We start from the raw sequence: 22,096 nt of genomic DNA on the forward strand, positions 1-22,096 counted from the left end.
TTCCAGAGTTCTGTTGTAGTCATTTATGAAATGTGATCCCTTTGGTCTCGTTTCTAGTGTCCTAGCCGTTTCAACATGTCATATAAAAAAAAATTGTTCAGGAGCGGGAAGGACTTGTGCTCTGAGGACAAACTTAATTACGTATACAGACAGTTCACCCATCCCGGGAACCGAGTATCTTTACGTTTTTTGTCCGTCATCGACATTGGTACTGGTAAGATATCGGTCGTCGGAGCTCCAAGACTTTCGGGAATGTTTTAACTTTAATTCTGAAGTCGGATAAAAAGTGACAACAAATATTTTTTCGTGTGATATAATTACATGTTAACAATTTTCGAGGTTTTTTCGTTTACATGTTCTGTGAAACCTTGCTTCTTGCAAAATTTCATGATTCGGAGCCAACTGGAAGTGCCTTATAGATTTTGGCAAGTGAGTTTGTGGTTATCAAAATATGTGATATATATGGCCATATTTTTTGACTGCATTGACTTCGAAGCTTACATTTATTGCATCGCCAAGGGACATAAATTTCAGCAAGATACGTCTACTCGTTGCTAAGGAAAAGAGGTGTTAACAGACGAGCAGACAGATGGTCGAGCAAGAAATGACAAAAATATTTTTTTGTATGACATAACCGCAAATTTACACTTTTCAGATTTTTTACTTTACTTTTACTGTGAAACCTTGCTTCCTGCCAAATTTCATGATTCTAGGTGAGTGAGTTTGCAAAGCGATCCCGTAAGGGTTCCGTTTCTACCGATTGAGGTACGGAATCGTATAAACCAGTTAATGAATTGCCTTCAGCTGCAGTCTAATTGTAACTAAAGTGTTCCTACTGTCTGGGAAATAAAGCACTAAAAGCAGCCACATTAAATTCGGTAGGAAAGGCCAGGATACTTGATACAAACATTCCGTGATGATTTCACGAAATGGTATCACCATAGTTACCCAAGAAGGACCGAAAGATTCTCAATCGAAGAGGTTGCACGGAACATCATTACCTCAAGTTATTGTATCGAAGAATGACAAATCAAAGAGATGTTTTTGGACAAGTTTTGCTGCAACATATCGTTTCCTATCCGCTGGTGTGTGTGTGTGTGTGTGTGTGTGTGTGTGCGTGTGCGCGCAAGCCCAGGCCAGTATTGTAGTCGCCTGGGCCAGTATCCAAGTACTGGGCGAAGGACATTTTTCTTCTGTCTGGAGCTGATTGGCCTCTCTAATCCTCTTGAATGGGTTGTGAACGTAGTCTGTAAGGCGGCCTTACCGGGAGAGCTTTTTCCCCATGATGGTCGGTATTTCCATCAACCACTGTACATAAAGTTCTGAATGTTCTGCCAGGAGGCAGCAGGTTACAGAAATGCCGTAAGCAGGGGCAGGGAGCGGCCAGTGAGGATTCCTACATTCCGCTGCTGCTTCTGATTGTGATTGGCCGATGTTGAATAATTTCGTGGCTCCCTTTGGAACTCGAGGTATCGATGAGTTGGCCGGCCGCCCTCATGGGACTGAGGTAGGGAATCGTGGGCCTGTAGGGTGGAGTTTGTGTTTTTAAGTGGTCAACATTCCGGAGGTTGGAAGTTAGTGATCTTTCTCGATCAACGAAGTTACTTTTCTGGTATGGAAAGCCTACAAAGCACTCGAAAGTGCATCGAATTCTTCTTAGATGGTTCGTGTTTTTCTCTGCAAGTTTTGCAATTGAATCTCAATGTAGACAAGTGTAATGTGCTGCGAAAATACAGAAAGATAGATCCTTTATCATTTAGCTACAAAATAGCAGGTCAGCAACTGGAAGCAGTTAATACCATAAATTATCTCGGAGTACGCATTAGGAGTGATTTAAAATGGAATGATCATATAATGTTGATCGTCGGTAAAGCAGATGCCAGACTGAGATTCGTTGGAAGAATCCTAAGTAAATGCAATCCGAAAACAAAGGAAGTAGGTTACAGTATGCTTGTTCGCCCACTGCTTGAATACTGCTCAGCAGTGTGGGATCCGTACCAGATAGGGTTGATAGAAGAGGTAGAGAAGATCCAACGGAGAGCAGCGCGCTTCGTTACAAGATCATTTGGTAATCGCGAAAGCGTTACGGAGATGATAGATAAACTCGAGTGGAAGACTCTGCAGGAGAGACGCTCAGTGGCTCGGTACGGGCTTTTGTCAAAGTTTCGAGAACATACCTTCACCGAAGAGTCAAGCAGTATATTGCTCTCTCCTACGTATATCTCGCGAAGAGACCATGAGGATAAAATCAGAGAGATTAGAGCCCACACAGAGGCATACCGACAATCCTTCTTTCCACGAACAATACGAGACTGGAATAGAAGGGAGAACCGATAGAGGTACTGAAGGTACCCTCCGCCACACACCGTCAGGTGGCTTGCGGAGTATGGACGTAGATGTAGATGTAGATGTAGATTAGTGAGGGTGAAATCGCTGTATAAAAACAGCCCTCATAGCAGAGCGTGGAGCTGGTGGTCGTGTTACATAAACTTCATTTTTTTTCTGTGCAAGTTTGAGACTGATATTTTATGTGCTACTTTTGCTATTGAGATTTAACTGTATTGCTGTTTTGTTGTTGTGATTACTGGCGGAGGCGCGTGTAACCTGTTCGATGCGGTGTATTGAACTGTTCGCGGTGACCATATTCTAGTCCTGTGGTCTGAAATCGATGTCTTACATGGAAGTAGTTAGGTAGCTGCAGGGCTTTTAATTATTACGCTTAACTAGCTCCTCGTCCAGGCCGGGAAGGCCCATGAGATGAAGTCTACCGGCCGTCGGGTCACCCTCTGCCTTGCGACGCCGTGCGGATGCAGTACGGTGGATCGTGTGGTCAGCACAGCTTCCTCCCGGCAATTTTGCAGACTTTCCAGACCGTGCAGCCGTTACTAATCTGTCAAGTAGATCCTAAGTTGGCATTTCCAGGCTGACTGCACCCTGTAACATTCGTTCCACCGAGGAAAAAAACCCTCGGCAGTACTGGGAATCGAACCAGGCTCCTCCACATGGCAGCCATCCAAGCTGACCAGTCAACTACGAATGCAGACTTAATTACTACTCTGTCCAATAAAAAAATGTTTTCTTAAGGCTTACCTCACTTTTTGAACCAAATACTACTAATTGTATGATGATAAAAACGAATATAACGAAGAAAAATTATTGTTAGCCTCGTTTCCGTGACAAGCAATAGGCGGAAGTATTTTTTTTTAGTTGTGAAACTTCCCCTTTGAAAATTATGAATGACTGTGCTGGTAAACTCCTACGTTATTTGATTTTCAAACTGCTGAGTAAAACTCAACGTACTCAGACAGTTTTCTCTTTACTTATTTTGATCATCAATAAACCGACACACAACATTTTTAGCGCAACGCTGTCTGACTTTCAATAATTCCTACAAAAGAGTGGCCCTCACTACCAATAACCTATACCTTTCATGAATCACTTACCTCACAAAAATTTACTGCAATACAGTGAGCGCCAATAGTGCCAGCTAAATAAAAGATTCGAACTAATGAAGGCACTAACTACTGATAGGCAGACTTGGCAAATGAAAGATTTTGATAGAGAACAAACAATGTATTTACCTTAATAATGTTCAAAAGTCATTATATATATATATATATATATATATATATATATATATATATATATATATATATATATATTAGATGGGTAGATCACATAACTAATGAGGAGGTATTGAATAGGATTGGGAAGAAGAGAAGTTTGTGGCACAACTTGACTAGAAGAAGGGATCGGTTCGTAGGACATGTTCTGAGGCATCAAGGGATCATCAATTTAGTATTGGAGGGCAGCGTGGAGGGTAAAAATCGTAGAGGGAGACCAAGAGATGAATACACTAAACTGATTCAAAAGGATGTAGGTTGCAGTAGGTACTGGGAGATGAAGCAGCTTTCACAGGATAGAGTAGCATGGAGAGCTGCATCAAACCAGATATCCATCTTTAAAAACTTCCTTTTTCTGGCGTACACACGTCCAGATCGTCCGCTTATAGTAACCCGTCAAAACTCTGGCATCTGTTTCTCCACATCCACCACTGCTGGCGGCTCACCTCCAACTGCCCATCACTACGGGCTGTTTACATCCAACTGCCCAACACTACGCTTGCGTTACCAACATAAAAACCTAAACAGCCTACTTACAGTAGGTTAAGGGAAAAGATCCATTTTAATTATATATGCCTCCAACACTGAAAGTACATTTGACTTTTTTTTTATGACAGTTACATTCTAAGGGTTCTAACTTAAAAGAAGAATACCTGGCACTTGGTTGTGTCTCTATGAGACCACGGTCTTTTGGCTTGTCTCTTGTTAGTTCCGGAACATATCTACACACAGACCAGTACTAATGCGTAAGCATTGCTTCAGTCCAACGGCGTTGATATCGTTGTTTCATTACAGAAATATCCAGATGGAATCTTTTTCCGTGAACATAACTGACAACTCCACAAATACGAGGGAAAACTCTAGATGTCAGCGAAGAAAACGGATTTTAAAGAACATGTTGCATCCTAATTGACAGTATTCTTGCAGAAGTACTGTCACCGACTGATCCTGAAGGTAATGTGATTTCCCATTCCTAGTGCCTCCCGTGCATAAAAAGTAGCAGTATTTAGTGTATCTCAGTTGCATTGTTAAGATTACAGCAACGACTTTTAGATCGCTGCTTATTTGTGGCTTTTTTTAGTATATTTGATTGAGTCGAGGAAGACTGTTATGATGACATAGGTCTTCTTCGTGTGGAATGCATGACCAACAGTTACAGAAGAGAGATCGCTGCCGTTGTGAAGTAATACAGCTTTCTGACTAAATTTGGAGGAATCTGTGGATAGCATCCAATCAGCTGGATCATGATTCAGATTCAGATATTTCTACAAGCCATTAATGTCGCAGGAGGCAACAAGTTTGTGTTTCTTCTAAAAAAAAAAAAAAAAAAAAAAAAAAGAATAGGCTCCCTATGACGATGTCTGATGACCTTGATGATTACGTTGGAGAAGTCTTGACCTTAGAATTTCGGCCTTCTACTTCGACAGATCAAGGTTTCCATGAGAGTACTCAATTACACTTGACTCTGTGCAGTTTATCATCTTTTTCGTCATAATCAGAGTCATGGGATGAGAAAGACTTGTTCGATTCTTCTTATTCCGGACTGTCTTCATTTTCTATTTCAACCTCATAATTTTGGGGTAGAGTAACAACTGCTAAACTATCTGAAAGTTGAATAGGCGGAACAATGAATGGACGATTAGGTTACTGAAGTGTTCCACTTTTCTTCATTGACACACAGCAAAACCCACAGATTTTTCCTTTTATTTTTCAGCCATTCTGGCCACAACAGTTGCAGCATACACCTGGAGCCCATGAGTTACCTTGGCCCCCACCACTCACATCAAAATAATGCTGACAGGCGGCCTTTACAAGACTTGTCACTAGACTCGCATTCGGGAGGACGACGATTCAAATCCGCGTCTGGGCATCCTGATTTTGGTTTTCCGTGATTTCCCTAAATCGCTTCAGGCGAATGTCTGGATGGTTCCTTTGAAAGAGCGTGGCCGAATTCCTTCCCATTCTTCCGTAATCCGATGGGACCGATGACCTTGCTGTTTGGTCCCCTCCCCCCGACAAACCGACCAACCAACAAGACTTGTCACATTGCCTTTCGGAGACGAAAATGTTGTTTCTCGACTAACGTAACGAAACTTTTTGCTGAATCTTTACATTTACATGGCATTTTGCTTTAACAGATTTTACGCTTCAAAAGCACTCGAAATCTATAAATTCTGCACTTATGGCAACACAAACAGAAAGAAACATCCAGTCACAGCAACAGCAGTAATATTTATAACCTACAGACAGCTGGAGAAAGTTGTGTTTTTTCATTTAACTGCTGTGACAACTCCAGAAACAAAATTACCGCAAACCAAAAATGTAAATCGACAAAAATAGGCATGTCATTCTATCTACAAAGCAAGAGCCGATTATTCATTTTCATGGTGATTTTTGAATTCAGCAAGTGGAAATATATTAGAATAATCCAATTTTGTGCCCGAAAATTTTCACAGTTCGCCAGTGTTATTGATTTTCAGTTCTGAAGTTTAACTCTGTCCCACGGTTCAAAGCGAGGCTGGCGACCCTTATTTATTCAAAGGTTTCCTTGACGTTAGTCGCGTCTGGGCACTGAGATGTATCAGTGGTAACAGCTCAATATTTGCGCCAGACAGCGACTTAAACCCAGATTTCATGCTTTACGTGAACGGTCCCCTTAACCGCCTCAGCCATTCGAGCACGGTTTCCTTCCGACCCGAATTCCCAGCCCGTTACACACTACTGACGTAGTGGTTCAAATGGTTCAAATGGCTGTGAGCACTATGGGACTTAACTTCTGAGGTCATCAGTCCCCTAGAACGTAGAACTACTTAAACCTAACTAACCTAAGGACATCACACACGTCCATGCCCGATGCAGGATTCGAACCTACGACCGTAGCGGTCGCGCGCTTCCAGACTGCAGCGCCTAGAACCGCTCGGTGCTGACGTAGTGTCACCTACCCACGAACCACTTGGATGTATTTATTAAGCCGGGGAACTAGAAACGACGGAGAGGTTTCGTCCCGCCGTAGCCCTCAGTGGTTCACAACCCCATAACAGGCTGCAGCAGTCCACCCACCCCACCACCGCCCCACACCAAACCCAGGGCTATTGTTCGTTTCGGCTCCCTGTGGACCCTTCCGGGAACGTCTCACACGAGACTAGTGTAACCCCAATATTTGCATGGTAGAGTAATTGTGGTGTATGTGGAGAAAGTGTTTGCGCAGCAATTGCCGACACTGTGTAGCGGAGGCGGAATAAGGGGAACCATCAGGTGGAAAACCGCCTTAAAAACCAACCACAGGCTGGTCGGCACATCGGACCACGACACTAATCGCCCGGGAGGATTCGAGCCGGAAAGCAGCGCGTCAGACCGTGCGGCTAACCCCGCGGGCCATGAACCACTGACTCGCAGATCCCTGATTCCCGTAAGAAGTCGGCGGAGAGTACCTTGTACTAATACTGGCCACTTTCTTTCCTGTTCCACTCGCAAACAGAGCGAGGGAAAAACGACACCCTTTTCGCCTCCGTACGCGACCCTATTTCCCTTATCTTCTTAGTACTTACGCGACATTTTCGTTGGCGGCAGTAAAATCGTTCTGCAGTCAACTTCGAACGAAACGAAGAGGACATTGTCATCCCTCCAGCGGTTCCTGTCTGAGTACACGAAGCATCTCCGCAATACTCGCGTGTTGAATGAACCTACCGGTAAACAATTCTAGCAGCACGCCCCCAGATTGCTTCGATGTTTCCATTTAATCTAACCCGGTGAGGATCCCAGACACTAGAGTAGTATGGGTCGCACTAGTGCTTTTGAAGCGGTCTCCTTTACAGATGAACTACGCTTTTCTAAAATTGTACCAATACACCGACGTCCATCAATTGCATTCCCTACCAGCCGGTCGCGGGTTCAGATCCTGCCTCGGACATGGATGTGTGTGATGTCCTTAGGTTAGTTAGGTTTAAGTAGTTCTAAGTTCTAGGGGACTGATGACCCCAGATGTTAAGACCCATAGTGCTTAGAGCCATTTGAACCTTTTTGAACCTTCTCTACTACCGTCCTTACGTGCTCGTTACGTTTCAAATCGCTTTGCAACGTTGCATCCACCTGATTGTGTCAAGCAGTATACTGCTAATGCTGCATTCGAACATTACTGGACTATTTTTTCTACCTATCCGCATTATTTTACATTTTACTGCACTTAGAGCGAGTCAACACACCAACTATAAAGGGTTCAAATGGCTCTGAGTACTATGGGACTTAACTGCTGAGGTCATCAGTCCCCTAGAACTTAGAACTACTTAAACCTAACTAACCTAAGGACATCACACCCATCCATGCCCGAGGCAGGACCGTAGCGGTCGCGCGGTTCGAGAGTGTAGCGCCTAGAACCGCTCGGCCACTCTGGCCGGCCACCAACTATAAATTTTATCTAATTCATCTTGTATCGTCCTGCAGTGAGTCAACGATGACTCCTTCCCCTGCACGACAGTACCATCAGCAAATAGCTGCTCACTTTGTCCGTCAAGTCATTCATGTCTGTATAGAATAAGTGTGATCCTGTCCAACTTCTCTGGGGCGCTCCTGACGTCAACCTTGTCTCTGGTGAACGCTGGCCGTCAAGAACAACGTACTCGGCTCTACTGTTTAAGAAGTTTTCGGGGCACTCATATATGCGGTAACCAATTTCTATGCTGGTATCGTCAACAGTCCGATGGATATTGGGTCTGTGGCGTTAATAGAGATAACAACCTGCATGCAGCTTATCGTCATCTTGAGAAATTTGGGAAATGGCGAATCAATGGTTTGAGGGACATGTCAAATATGTTTTTTTTCTACAATAAAATAATATGGTTTTTGAAAAACTAGCTGCAGAAAGGGCTGTTGCTTTCCTTCATTTAGACGAAACTGTATTCCTTAGAGGCGCACAAAATGACATCGTATCCGACATTGTGGACGCAGGCACCCTGGATATACACTCCTGGAAATGGAAAAAAGAACACATTGACACCGGTGTGTCAGACCCACCATACTTGCTCCGGACACTGCGAGAGGGCTGTACAAGCAATGATCACACGCACGGCACAGCGGACACACCAGGAACCGCGGTGTTGGCCGTCGAATGGCGCTAGCTGCGCAGCATTTGTGCACCGCCGCCGTCAGTGTCAGCCAGTTTGCCGTGGCATACGGAGCTCCATCGCAGTCTTTAACACTGGTAGCATGCCGCGACGGCGTGGACGTGAACCGTATGTGCAGTTGACGGACTTTGAGCGAGGGCGTATAGTGGGCATGCGGGAGGCCGGGTGGACGTACCGCCGAATTGCTCAACACGTGGGGCGTGAGGTCTCCACAGTACATCGATGTTGTCGCCAGTGGTCGGCGGAAGGTGCACGTGCCCGTCGACCTGGGACCGGACCGCAGTGACGCACGGATGCACGCCAAGACCGTAGGATCCTACGCAGTGCCGTAGGGGACCGCACCGCCACTTCCCAGCAAATTAGGGACACTGTTGCTCCTGGGGTATCGGCGAGGACCATTCGCAACCGTCTCCATGAAGCTGGGCTACGGTCCCGCACACCGTTAGGCCGTCTTCCGCTCACGCCCCAACATCGTGCAGCCCGCCTCCAGTGGTGTCGCGACAGGCGTGAATGGAGGGACGAATGGAGACGTGTCGTCTTCAGCGATGAGGGTCGCTTCTGCCTTGGTGCCAATGATGGTCGTATGCGTGTTTGGCGCCGTGCAGGTGAGCGCCACAATCAGGACTGCATACGACCGAGGCACACAGGGCCAACACCCGGCATCATGGTGTGGGGAGCGATCTCCTACACTGGCCGTACACCACTGGTGATCGTCGAGGGGACACTGAATAGTGCACGGTACATCCAAACCGTCATCGAACCCATCGTTCTACCATTCCTAGACCGGCAAGGGAACTTGCTGTTCCAACAGGACAATGCACGTCCGCATGTATCACGTGCCACCCAACGTGCTCTAGAAGGTGTAAGTCAACTACCCTGGCCAGCAAGATCTCCGGATCTGTCCCCCATTGAGCATGTTTGGGGCTGGATGAAGCGTCGTCTCACGCGGTCTGCACGTCCAGCACGAACGCTGGTCCAACTGAGGCGCCAGGTGGAAATGGCATGGCAAGCCGTTCCACAGGACTACATCCAGCATCTCTACGATCGTCTCCATGGGAGAATAGCAGCCTGCATTGCTGCGAAAGGTGGATATACACTGTACTAGTGCCGACATTGTGCATGCTCTGTTGCCTGTGTCTATGTGCCTGTGGTTCTGTCAGTGTGATCATGTGATGTATCTGACCCCAGGAATGTGTCAATAAAGTTTCCCCTTCCTGGGACAATGAATTCACGGTGTTCTTATTTCAATTTCCAGGAGTGTACATTAGAGATCCGACAACTTGACGCGTATAGTTGGGTGCGTTCGGTTTCCCCGGCTGCTACCGTGTACTCCTGATAGTTTTCGGTTCTCGGATATTAATTCGGTTCCTTTCGGTTCTCGAGAACGCAAGATCTCGATTCTGCCTGTTGTGACGAGCTGGTGAGAGGGTCGAAATTTCAGCGTAGATTATACGTGCTTCCGCTGTGTCACTTTTATTTAGTCGTACAGCTATCCTACGTTCCACTGCCATTTTCGTCCTTTCTGTGGCGATACCGTTTAAACCTATCCCTGAATTCTGTCCTTTTTGCGTCCACCTTTACTCCTTTCCCTTCCTCTTGTTAAACGAAAATCGTACGATTTTATTGCAAGAACGTTTTAAAACTCGCTAATAACGTCATTATACCGTCTTGTAATTAAAGCTCATTTGCTAATCCTCGGAACGGCGCTTCGTTCGCGAGAAAGTACGCAGTCTCCCCTGTTCGCTAGGCCGAAAGGAAAAATTTGCCCTAATGAAATAGCGAAGAAGAGAGATATCGGGAGGGAGACACTGGTAGCAGCTGCGAGCCCGTGTCATTATAATGTTCCGGACGCTGGGCCTCAATGTGGGGCAACGGCCGTAACCGTAACGAGACGGCGTGGCGCGCAGCGCTCCACGCGGCGCCTACCGGAACTGCAACCTCCACCTCCGGGCGCGTCCGACTGCAGCTTACTGTGCCTCGTGGTCAAGTCAGACACCTAGAAAACTTTCTTTCGGTATCCTAAACCTCCTTGTTTTTTGTGGCTCCTACGTTTCAGTAACACAATTTATTCGACACGAGATAAAATACTCGAGAAACGTCGATAAATGTACACTGACTCCGTCAACCTTCTTGGTCAAATCCTCGGCAGTAAACATGAAAAAGACCAGTTAGAATCAATGTCAAATTCGTAACAAGTTCTTTATCAGTAGTCATCGCAAGAACGGGTTCACCAAGGCGTGCGAATAACATATGGCTGGAGTAAACTGACTATATGTTTTTTTCCTTTTGCTCGTCGATATTCTGACTGGTTTCATGCGACCCACCACGACTGTGCCAACCTCTTCATATCATAGCAGCACTTGTACCCAACGATCACAGTTGCGTTGGATATATTCGAATATCTGCCGTCCCCTAAAATTTTTGCCCCTTATAGCTCCTTCTAGTACCATAAAAGTTACTTCTTTTAAAGGACATCATATCATCATATCCGCCGTTAACTGTAGGAATTATTTATTTCACAATTGCAATTTCGGCCTTTGGGTAGGGTTACCATCCGGCCCGATATACCGTAACCGTCACCGTTATGGACTTTCTTGTCCCGACATCCCGAAAAGACCGAATTAATGTCCCGATTTTGCAAAATACTGTTACGTGCTTAGCTCAGTTACTGAAATAAAGACATCTGTAGCGCAACGTGTAAATGCAGCCTCAGTTAGTTTTATTTTGTGTCAACAAGTTTATGTTGACAAGGACGTCCCACAGGTGGCGTCGAATGTTGCATTTCATGTATCCAAGAAATAATTAATTTGATTTCTAAATTTGCGGAAGAGACCATAGCATTTGATTGCTTAGAGAAATGGGCTATTTCTTTTAATAAATATGAGGTATTTGATTGGATGGCACTATCTGAAACCTCAGATTGGGTGATGACTGAAAATACTATTATATGCCTGACAAAAAGTGGCGTGAATTTCAGGCGACAATTGTTTTCAGGAATATGTATATTTGAAGAGCTTTTTAGAAATCAAGCGTGACTTGGAAGAATGTAAGTCTAAACACTCCGTGGAAGTTCAAATGGGTTCAAGCACTATGGGACTTAACATCTGAGGTCATCAGTCCCCTAGACTTAGAACTACTTAAACCTAACTAACCTAAGGACAGCACACACATCCATGCCCAAGGCAGGATTCCAAACTGCGACCGAAGCAGCAGCGCGGTTCCGGACTGGAGCGCCTAGAACCGCTCGGCCACACCGGCCGGCTCTCCATGGAAGAAAAGTGCATTTACTTTCTTGAGGAAACCGAAAATCTTGAATGCAAATGCCAGCTGCTAAAATTATGCAAGCAATTGTTTTGTATGCTCGCACAAAACGCCACCGTGGAAAGAGCATTCTCACTGTTGTCGACCCAGTGGACTGAAGAAAGAAATAGACTGCTGCCAAGGACTGTAGAATCTGTCTTAGCAGTGCCAGTTTAACTGCAAGCTGACTGGGATGGAGTTTTATAAATATGTTAAAATGAAAAAGGCGAAAAAGGTGAAATCTTCCGAAAAATACTAACTACTGCTGCCGCAACAAATCCCATGTAAATGTGTTCTAAATAAAAACTAATTATCTTAAATAAATTTTTACTTCATTTCTACACCACCATCTTGGAGTGTACCGAAGAGGTCACAGCTAAATATGGCAACCCTATCTTTGGGCCATTTTCAGCTGGTACTAAAAAATCTAAAAGAATACAAAAATGAAGCACAAAGTGTACTCGCATATACAGAACTACCAAACGTCATAACCTCTTTCCACATCTGTTCACAACATTCAGCGTTCTAGGTGATGATACAGTCGTAAGGCGCAAGGGGACAGGATAGCGAAATTTCTTTATAACAAAGTAGCCTAAAAATAAGAATGTTATCTGTTTTAAGGGTCTCACACTGCCCAGAGTACTAATACAGAAAACGGCAACAATAATTTTTCTTGATTGTTTGTTTTCGTACACATTGCAACTGATGAAAAAACACAGAACGCGCAAAATGTACACCAATGACACAGCCAACAGCGCAGCACAACAACTTTAGACAATATATCACAAGACGCTACCTCGTAAAAACGGGATACGACTTCTTACCAATCAGTAAAGTGATAATGTATATATGTAAAAGCAGATGACAATAAATTTCAAAGTCTTTAAAACGCTTTCGATGAAAGTGTAAAAGTAATTACGCAACAATGTGATACGCTCCTAAAATAGATTACATACGACAAGACATAGTCTCAGGATAAAACGAGTTGTAGAGGATACAAATTAATATACAAAATAAATTGTATACATTTGATCCTCCTTCACTATCATGTATAGTAACTGCAATACTATAGAAAACATCTGGACCACTGATAAAACTTGTTACGTAGCATTCATGAAGAGCTAATAAAATATATCACTTAAGAGAGTCTAAAAAATAAATGAAATAAAGATGTAAATAAAAAGTGGTAGCGCATATAATTCTTCCATCTTATCAAATAAAAACATAGAAAGCACCATACATATTATGAAATCAGCATACGCACGTTTCTGCAAAAAATAAGGGTAGTAAACCCACATTAGACGGAAAAGGTATTGTGTCCTTATGCTATGTTACTGTCTGTGATTTACACGTAAAACAGAGTAGAGATTATCTAAAAACCTTCTACATCTTATATCAGTTTGATCATTAAGTTAATCGTCAGCATCATTTTTAATGTAGCTGTAAATTTCTATTTGTTCGAGAATGTTCGTGATTCTACTTTTGGGCACTGTATGCAGTATTGCAAGGGCTGAATCTATGTTGCTCACCGTATGTTTATTCTCACTTAAATGTTTACAGAAGGTAGAGGTCTTCGTGTGCCTCATACGTTCTTTAAACATGTCGCTGATAAGCCACGTTCTATTCTATATACCCCTGATATTACAAATTGGTTGGTTGTACCAGTGCCATTCTGAATTTCTTGGCTTATGTACTGTCTGCGTAAAACTGATCTCTACGTCGGTTTTTTGAAACCCTGTGCGATTTTACCAGAGACTGCCGCTAAGTTGGCACCTTGGCAAACTTAGTCTTTTTGTGCTTAGCACTTCCTCTTTCTAGCGTAAATTCATGAGCTATATCTGCACCCTCTTGTTTTAAGTTCCCAATCAAATAATTGCTGTCCTCTTCTGATCACACTTTACCACATGATTCTTTACTTGCCGACTGCATGGAGAACTTCATCGCATCTCATCAGTGCACGTAATTCTTAGGGCTCTTCTGTAACACCACATCTCAAAAGCCTCGGTCCTCTTCTCTTACGTTTTTCCGCATCTCCGGGTGTTTTTACCGCTGTTAACATTGCTCCAGTAGAGGGGAGGGGTTCGGTGCCAGCGGCCGTCCTGGCTCTCTTCACGTTTAACTTATGAGAGGCGTTCAGTAAGTAATGCAACACATTCTTTCTCGGCCAGTTTCAATTGAAAAAACGAGGAATTTTTTGTGGGACTTCGTGGAATATTCTCACTTCAGCACCTATAGTTTCTTTAAGAAATAAAGACTCGGTGAGGTTCGCCGATGACATTTTAATTCTATCAGAGACAGCAAAGGACCTGGAAGAGCAGTTGAACGGAATAGACAGTGTCTTGAAAGGAGGATGTAAGATGAGAATCAGCAAAAGCAAAACGAGGATAATGGAATGTAGTCGAATTAAGTCGGGTGATGCTGAGGGAATTAGATTAGGAAATGAGACACTTAACGTATTAGATGAGTTTTGCTATTTGGGGAGCAAAATAACTGATGGTCGATGTAGAGAGGATATAAAATGTACGCTGGCAATGGAAAGGAAAGCGTTTCTGAAGAAGAGAAATCTGTTAACATCGAGTATAGATTTAAGTGTCAGGAAGTCGTTTCTGAAAGTATTTGTATGGAAGTGAAACATGGACGATAAATAATTTTGACACGAAGAGAATAGAAGCTTTCGAAATGTGGTGCTACAGAAGAATGTTGAAGACTAGATGGGTAAATCACATAACTAATGAGGAGGTATTGAGTAGAACTGGGGAGAAGAGAAATTTGTGGCACAACTTGACTAGAAGAATGGATCGATTGGTAGGACATGTTCTGAGGCATCAAGGGATCAACAATTTAGTATTGGAGGGTAGCGTCGAGGGTAAAAAACCGTAGAGGGAGACCAAGAGATGAATACACCAAGCAGATTCAGAAGGATGTAGGTTGCAGTAGGTACTGGGAGATGAAGAAGCTTGCACAGGATAGAGTACCATGGAGAGCTGCATCAAACCAGTCTCAGGACTGAAGACCACAACAACAACAACAACAACATTCTGAAAGTATTTGTTCGGAGTGTAGCCTTGTCTGGAAGTAAAACATCGCACGACACACAGTTCAGATCAGAATAGAAGATTTTGAAATGTGGTGCTACAGAAGACTGCTGAAGACTAGATGGGGAGACGTAACAACAAGTGAGGAGGCACTGAATCGAACTTCAGAAACAAGAAATTTGTGGTACAAAACGAATAAAAGAAGGAATCGTTGACAGGACACAAGGACTAGTCAGTCTGATGTGGAGGGAAAAAAGATTGCAAGGGGAGACCAAGGCGTGAATACAGAGAGCAGGTCCAAATGGATGTAGGTTGCAGTAGTTACGTAGATAGGCTTGCACAGGGCAGACCAGTGTGCAGGTTTGCTTCAAACCATTCTTCGAACTGAAAACCACTACTCCTGCTACTACTTCGGGTCTTTTTCTGAACTATGCACGGATAATCCGCAAATTGGATAATCCGACGCGCAAGGTGGTGCAGTGTTTGGCATACTGGTCTCTCAGTTTGGAGGACGACGGTTCAAATTCCCGTCTGGCCATCCACATTTATGTTTTCCGTGATATCGCTAAATCGCTCAAGGTAAATAACGATATGGTTCATTTGAAAATTGCACAGACGATTTCTATCCCCATCCTTCCTTAATGCGAGCCAGTGTCCCGTCTCTAATGACCTCGGGTCGATGTGGGATGCTAAACCTTAATCTTGCTTCCCTTTCCCCTCCGGACAGTCTGCACCCTAATAATACGGAGCTTGCTATACAACACTAACGGTCGTACTTCATAAGAAATAATTATTTAAATAAAAATAAATTTTTCATGATACACATGTTTTTAATTTTTTTAATAAATTAATTTCATTTAGTCTCATGCAAATTACCAATCCCACACAGAAAGTCCTGAAAAAATGTAATACTCTAATTGGTATATCTGTCACCGTGGCTGAGTGGGTGGCGCGCCAGCTTGTCATGCCGGGAGATCCCGGTTCGATTCCCGGCTGGGTTGGAGATTTTCTCCGCTCAGGAACTGGGTGTTTGTATCTCTGGACTGAGGACAACAACAACAAGTACCGATAGGTGACGGAGCTATACGTAGCCTTCAAAATGGCGTCTTTAACGGAAGTGCGTTCCGAGCAGATAGCTGTCACTGAGTTTCCTTTAGCGGAAAACCAGAGCATCGCAGATATTAGTAGGCGTTTACAGCGTGTCTGCGACGACCTAGCAGTGAACGGAAGCACGGTGAATCATTGGGCGAAGTGCCTGTCATCTTCGCAACAATGTCACACAAATCGCCCGATCTCCCACGTGCCGTCCGGCCGCATAGAGCTGTGAGTCCTGCGAAGCCGGCCGCTGTGGCCGAGCGGTTCTTGGCGCATCGGTCCAGAACGGCGTTGTTGCTACGGTCGCAGGTTCGAATTCTGCCTCGGGCATGGATGTGTGCGAAGTCCTTAGGTTAGTTAGGTTTAAGTGGTTCTAAGTCTAGGGGACTGATGACCTCCAATGTTAAGTCCCATAGTGCTTCGAGCCATTTGAACCATTTTTGAAGTCCTGCGAAATTGGAACGAGCGGACACTCTCATTCGAAGTGATCGACGGAACACAATTAAATAAGTCGCTGCTCAATTGGCAATTGGACGTCTCTGTACGCAGTACTGACACACTCGTCCACCAGTTGGGCTGTTCAAAGGTGTGTGCCGGCTAGGCTCCTCGCCGCCTAACAAAAGGCCGTAAAGAGCAACGAAGGACCATGTGTGCCGAACAGCTTGCACGTTGTCAGGCTGATAGTGACAATTTTTTGTCGAACATGGTCACAGACGATGATACATGGCTTCATCAGTTCGTACCGGAAACAAAACGGCAATCCATCTAGTGGCGGCACATGACCTTTCCTCCGAAGAAAAAGTTCAAAGCTGCACCGTCAACCGATAAAGTAATGGCGACCGGCTGCTGAGACTCTGAAGATTGAAACGTCCCCTTAGAACATTTATACACGACTGTGCTTAAACTGACACACAATATTTTTTTAGCGCAACGCAATCTGACTTTCAGAAATCCCTACAAAGGAATGGCCCTGACTAACATTAACCTATACGTTTCACAAATCACTTACCTCACCAAAAATCTTCGTTACTCGAACTACTGCAATACAGCGAGCGCCACTACTGCCAGCTAAATAAAAGATTCAAACTACGGAAGTCACTAACTACTGATAGGGATAGTTAGCAAGTGAAAGATTTTAATGGAGAACAAACACTGTATTTACCTTAATAATCATAATATATATAGCAGTTCAATTTCAAAACTCCGTCATCTCTCTCCCCACATCCACCACTGCTGGCGGCTCACTTCCAACTGCGCAACGCTACGCGCTGTTCACATCCAGCTGCCGCTGCCCAACACTACAATGGCAGACAACAATGCAAACTAGCCACAGACTGCACACAGCACAGCCAGTGATTTTCATATAGAGCGCTACGCAACGTTGCCAATAAGAAAACATAAACAGCCTACTTACAAGATGTCCTCCATGGTGCAGCGATCAACACTAAAACGTACTGTGTTACTCTCAGGAAACTGAAGATACGACTTCAGCGTGTCCGTCGCCACAAAAATACAAAGGAACGTCCCTTTCTCCATGACAACTCAAGGCCTCACACCCTACAGCCTGGACCTCGCACCTTCCAACTTCCATCTGTGTGGCCCAATGAAGGATGCACTCCGCGAGAAGCAGTACCTGGAAGGTGGGGAGGTTATTGATGCAGCAAGAAGTTAAATGATAATTAATTGAAACCCTCAGCTGCCGACAGGTGTTGTTGGCATACCTCGTTGGGGACAGCTGAAAATGGTTGTCCCGACCGGGAATCGAACCCGGGATCTCCTGCTTACATGGCAGACGCTCTACCCATCTGAGCCACCGAGGGCACAGATGAATAGCACGACTGCAGGGACTTATCCCTTTCGCGCTTGCCGTGAGACCCACATTCCCAACTGTCCACAATCTTCATACGTAATGCTCCTAATAGATACTTTGCCCCTCCACTCATTACTCGCGCCCACTAAGGTGACAATTCCCGTAAGAGATCGGGCAACCTGTGCGCAAGGGGTAAGTCTCTGCAGACGCGGTATTCATCTGTGTCCTCGGTGGCTCAGACGGCTAGAGCGTCTGCCACGTAAGCAGGAGATCCTGGGTTCGATTCCCGGTCGGGGCACACGTTTTCAGCTGTCCCCATCGTGGTATGTTAACAACACCTGTCGGCAGCTGAGGATTTCAACTGATTATCATTTATTCTAGAAAGCTGCACGGTCATGAATGGTATCTGTTCTTTCGAGAACAGTTACTATCTTCATAGCAAGAGGTTAGCTCTGACGTCGACTAAGAAGAATGGTACCATGCGGGCATACGGTCCCTCCCAGTAAGATGACCTAAAGTCGTCGCAATGAACGGAGACTATGTTGAAAAACAGGGGGTTGGGTTGGGTTGATTTGGGGGGCAGGGGACCAAACAGCGAGGTCATCGGTCTCATCGGATTAGGTAAGGACGGGGAATGAAGACGATCGTGCCCTTTCAAAGGAACCATCCTTGCATTTACCTGAAGCGATTTGGCGAAATCACGGAAAACCTAAATCAGGACGGCCGGACGCGGGACTGAACCGTCGTTCTCCCGAATGCGAGTCCATTGTGCTAGCCACTGCGCCACCTCGCTAGGTGAAAAACAGGGTTTTGTAGCCAAAAGAGTGGGGAATAATATGGTGTACTGGAAACCTGAGCAAAACGAACCTGCTTTTAGATAAAAAATTACCCTTTTAAACAATTAGAAAGCGACTTAAAAAAGTAAGTTTCACATCATAATGGCAGGTCAAGTAACTTTTATGGAAAGCTACATTATACTTTTTCATACTCACCATGCCCGTGTAAACAGTAGTCGTTATGTTCCACCAACCGTTCACTTTCTCGTCTACAGAAATCTGCTCCTTGTTCGTGGAGCCATTTGAGAACTCTTACGTGAACGTCCTCATCGTTGCAAAATCTCATCTCCCCCCCCCCCCCCCCCCAGATGTTCTTTTAGCTTGCAAAGAAGATGGAAACCGCATGGTGCTGGGTCTGCACTTCCCCATCAGCCTCACCCACTCTGCGTGGCCTTGGTCAAATTGTTGCCACCGTTTCACTGCGGCTGGACGGGACATTGCACATGCTCCGTACCACCAGAATTTCACGCTAAATCTGTGTGAAATTTAGACTTTTTCCCGCAAGAATTGTCTTGTCCCGGGAACTTCAACTTTGGAGTATGTTTCCAGTTACCCCGCGCCATTTCAACTGCACACTTCGATGCATCTGTTATTTGTAGCGCAGCAGAACTGTGTCTGCACAACGGTCTTATTGTGGAACGACAAGTGTAAAGTGTCCCCATTTAAAATATATGAAAATATACATTGGGAAAAATAAGAAGTATGATCTTGGTTGATGTGGTGATGTAAGCAGTAAGCAAAATCTGTAAGGATTACGGTAGTGTAGGGTCTCGACAATATTTCTTAGATGCTAGATTGGGTGCAAATTGGATTGGAGAGTAAGTAATAGAAGGGAGAATGCCGAATGAGTATTGGTAATGGTAAGGAGACAAGACGTAGGTGATAGGACGGAGGTGAGATTGGTGTTATATAGGAAAAAGGGCAGACTGGAGTCTTCATTTGATGTGAAACATGTGGCTGAGATTATAACTGATAGCGTTAGTTTATCTCAGGAATGATTTCATTGTATAGGAGACAAAAGTGATTGGACGTACCGCGGAAAAGAACAAGGAGAGTATGGTGTGAGGGTATAGAATTTTTCGTAAGTAAGTTCAGGAATTCTCCTTTCGAAACGTCAGAAGGGCGAAGTTTTCTCTACCTTCGTCGTCTTATATAAATGAGTAGTTGTGCAGGTTATTAGTAATATTGTGCCACTTATGCGCATGTTTAGCATATAGCGTTATAGATAGTGTGTGTTGTGATACAGGGCGGTTATAAATAAACTTTCGCTCCTTGAGATCGCCCCCATTAAGAAAGAGTGATCGTAGGAAATGAAGCTTTGTTGGAAATATTTATGTAGACGGAAGTAACGAACAAACCACTGAAAGAAACACAATTTCCATACGAGAGTGTAGCATTTGCTAAATGCGTGCCATGTTTACGTTACAGTTTACAAACCTTGAGCACTGTGATAATCATCTGCGTCCACGACAGCTTGGGACCGCACTCGAGGTTGCTTTACTGTTGCTCGAAACATCTCCGGTGGAATGTTGGATATCTACCTCGCTAAGCTCGTCTTCGATCTCCAACGTGTGTTAGTGTCTCGTTGACAAACCCTGTCTTTCAGGCAGTCCCACAGTCAGGTATCTCCCAACTGGCAGCGCAGTTGGCCAACGGCCTCTCCCAGGAGCAATTCCCAAATTGCCAGTTAATGTTGTTCAACGACGGTGTTGAAAAAGGACGTCTCCATATTTCTTTACTGCGTCGATACCCGCGAAGAGCAACAGCACTACTGCTGCTGTTTTGATAAAAATTTTTTTGGTGGTTAGTTCCTATGGGACGAAACTGCTGAGGTCATCGGTCCCTTTTTGATAAAACAGGTTTGCAAGTAAAGACCTGCTCGCCTTGTCCAGGCCCAAGTTGACTGTCTGCAGCTGTAATGCTCACTGATTCTTCTGTTTCAAACTTTCGTCGCCGTACCAGTATGGGCGCCTAATGGTACGTTATGACACTATCACTGACTAATAACGCAAATCCTGCAGCGCGCAGTATGAACGTAATTCCTATAAAGCTGGATGCCCATGTGGTAAATAGTTTTCCGTCTACACTAGCTCATGTAGCCAAAAGTTTAATTATACGAGGGTTGGAACTTTAGTAGTGGAAACTATTTATTTACAGCTAGTACAAAATAGAAACGTGTTTCAAAGTTTTACTGACCTTCAAAGTAGTCACCAGCATTGTGTATAACCCGTTGCCAGCGATGTGGAAGTCGTAGGATACTCTTAGCAGTGCCAGTTGTGTTGACAGTTCGAGCGGCGCGGTCTATTGCCCGACGAATCTGTAGCAGTTCTCAAGCGAACGCCGTGAAGTGTTTTCTTCAGTTTACAAACCAAGCTGAACTCACAAGGGCTTAAGTCAGGGGAGTGCCGTAGATGGTACAGCACTTAGCAGCCCCATCAGTCAAACAAAGCAGTAACAGCTTCCACTGTACGTGCTTGAGCATTGTCCTGCAAAATTATGGTCAGGTTCTGCAGAAAGTGTCATCACTTCCGTCTTTATGCTGTTCATTTTTGGAACACAACCTACGACCAGCTAACGTGGCTCATTATTGGATTAATGCGCTTAAGCGATCGCCATGAAACCACGAACGTCTTCCTGGATGTGGATAGTCACTACTGTCAAAACAATCCTCCTTAAAACAAGACAAGTATGCTCTGTCCGTACACGCCACAAATGTTTCTGGCTGTCTCCGCTGCTGTCACCGCTCTATTGAACTCAAACAAAAGAACATATCGTATATATTCCGATTTCACCACTTAACACTCCATTTTCTAGCATCCACAGCTCAAATCACTATCTCCAAATGACAAAATGAGAATATGTAAACTCGAATAGCAATGTTGTTGTTGTTGCTGTGGTCTTCAGTCCTGGGACTGGTTTGGTGCAGCTTTCCATGCTACTCTATCCTGTGCAAGCTTCTTCATCTCCCAGTACCTACTGCAACCTACATCCTTCTGAATCTGCTTAGTATATTCATCTCTTGGTCTCCCTCTACGATTTTTACCCTCCACGCTGCCCTCCGACGCTTAATTTGTGATCCCTTGATGCCTCAGAACATGTCCTACTAACCGGTCCCTTCTTCTTGTCAAGTTGTGCCACAATCTCCTCTTCTCCCCAATTCTGTTCAATAACTCCTTATTAGTTATGTGATCTACCCATCTAATCTTCAGCATTCTTCTGTAGCACCACATTTTGAAAGCTTCTATTCTCTTCTTGTCCAAACTATTTATCGTGCACG

The 22,096-nt window shown here is 44.5% G+C and overlaps 2 non-coding genes across 2 annotated transcripts; one reads left to right on the forward strand and one right to left on the reverse strand.

The window, feature by feature from the left end:
• Window positions 1–17,919: 17,919 nt before the first annotated feature.
• On the reverse strand, window positions 17,920–17,994 carry Trnat-ugu (transfer RNA threonine (anticodon UGU)). The gene has a single exon. It is a non-coding gene; the product is annotated as a tRNA-Thr (tRNA).
• Window positions 17,995–18,207: 213 nt separating this feature from the next.
• Trnat-cgu (transfer RNA threonine (anticodon CGU)) lies at window positions 18,208–18,281 on the forward strand. The gene has a single exon. It is a non-coding gene; the product is annotated as a tRNA-Thr (tRNA).
• Window positions 18,282–22,096: the final 3,815 nt, after the last annotated feature.

This window comes from Schistocerca cancellata, chromosome 6 (genome assembly GCF_023864275.1).
Source record: "Schistocerca cancellata isolate TAMUIC-IGC-003103 chromosome 6, iqSchCanc2.1, whole genome shotgun sequence".
NCBI lineage: Eukaryota > Metazoa > Arthropoda > Insecta > Orthoptera > Acrididae > Schistocerca > Schistocerca cancellata.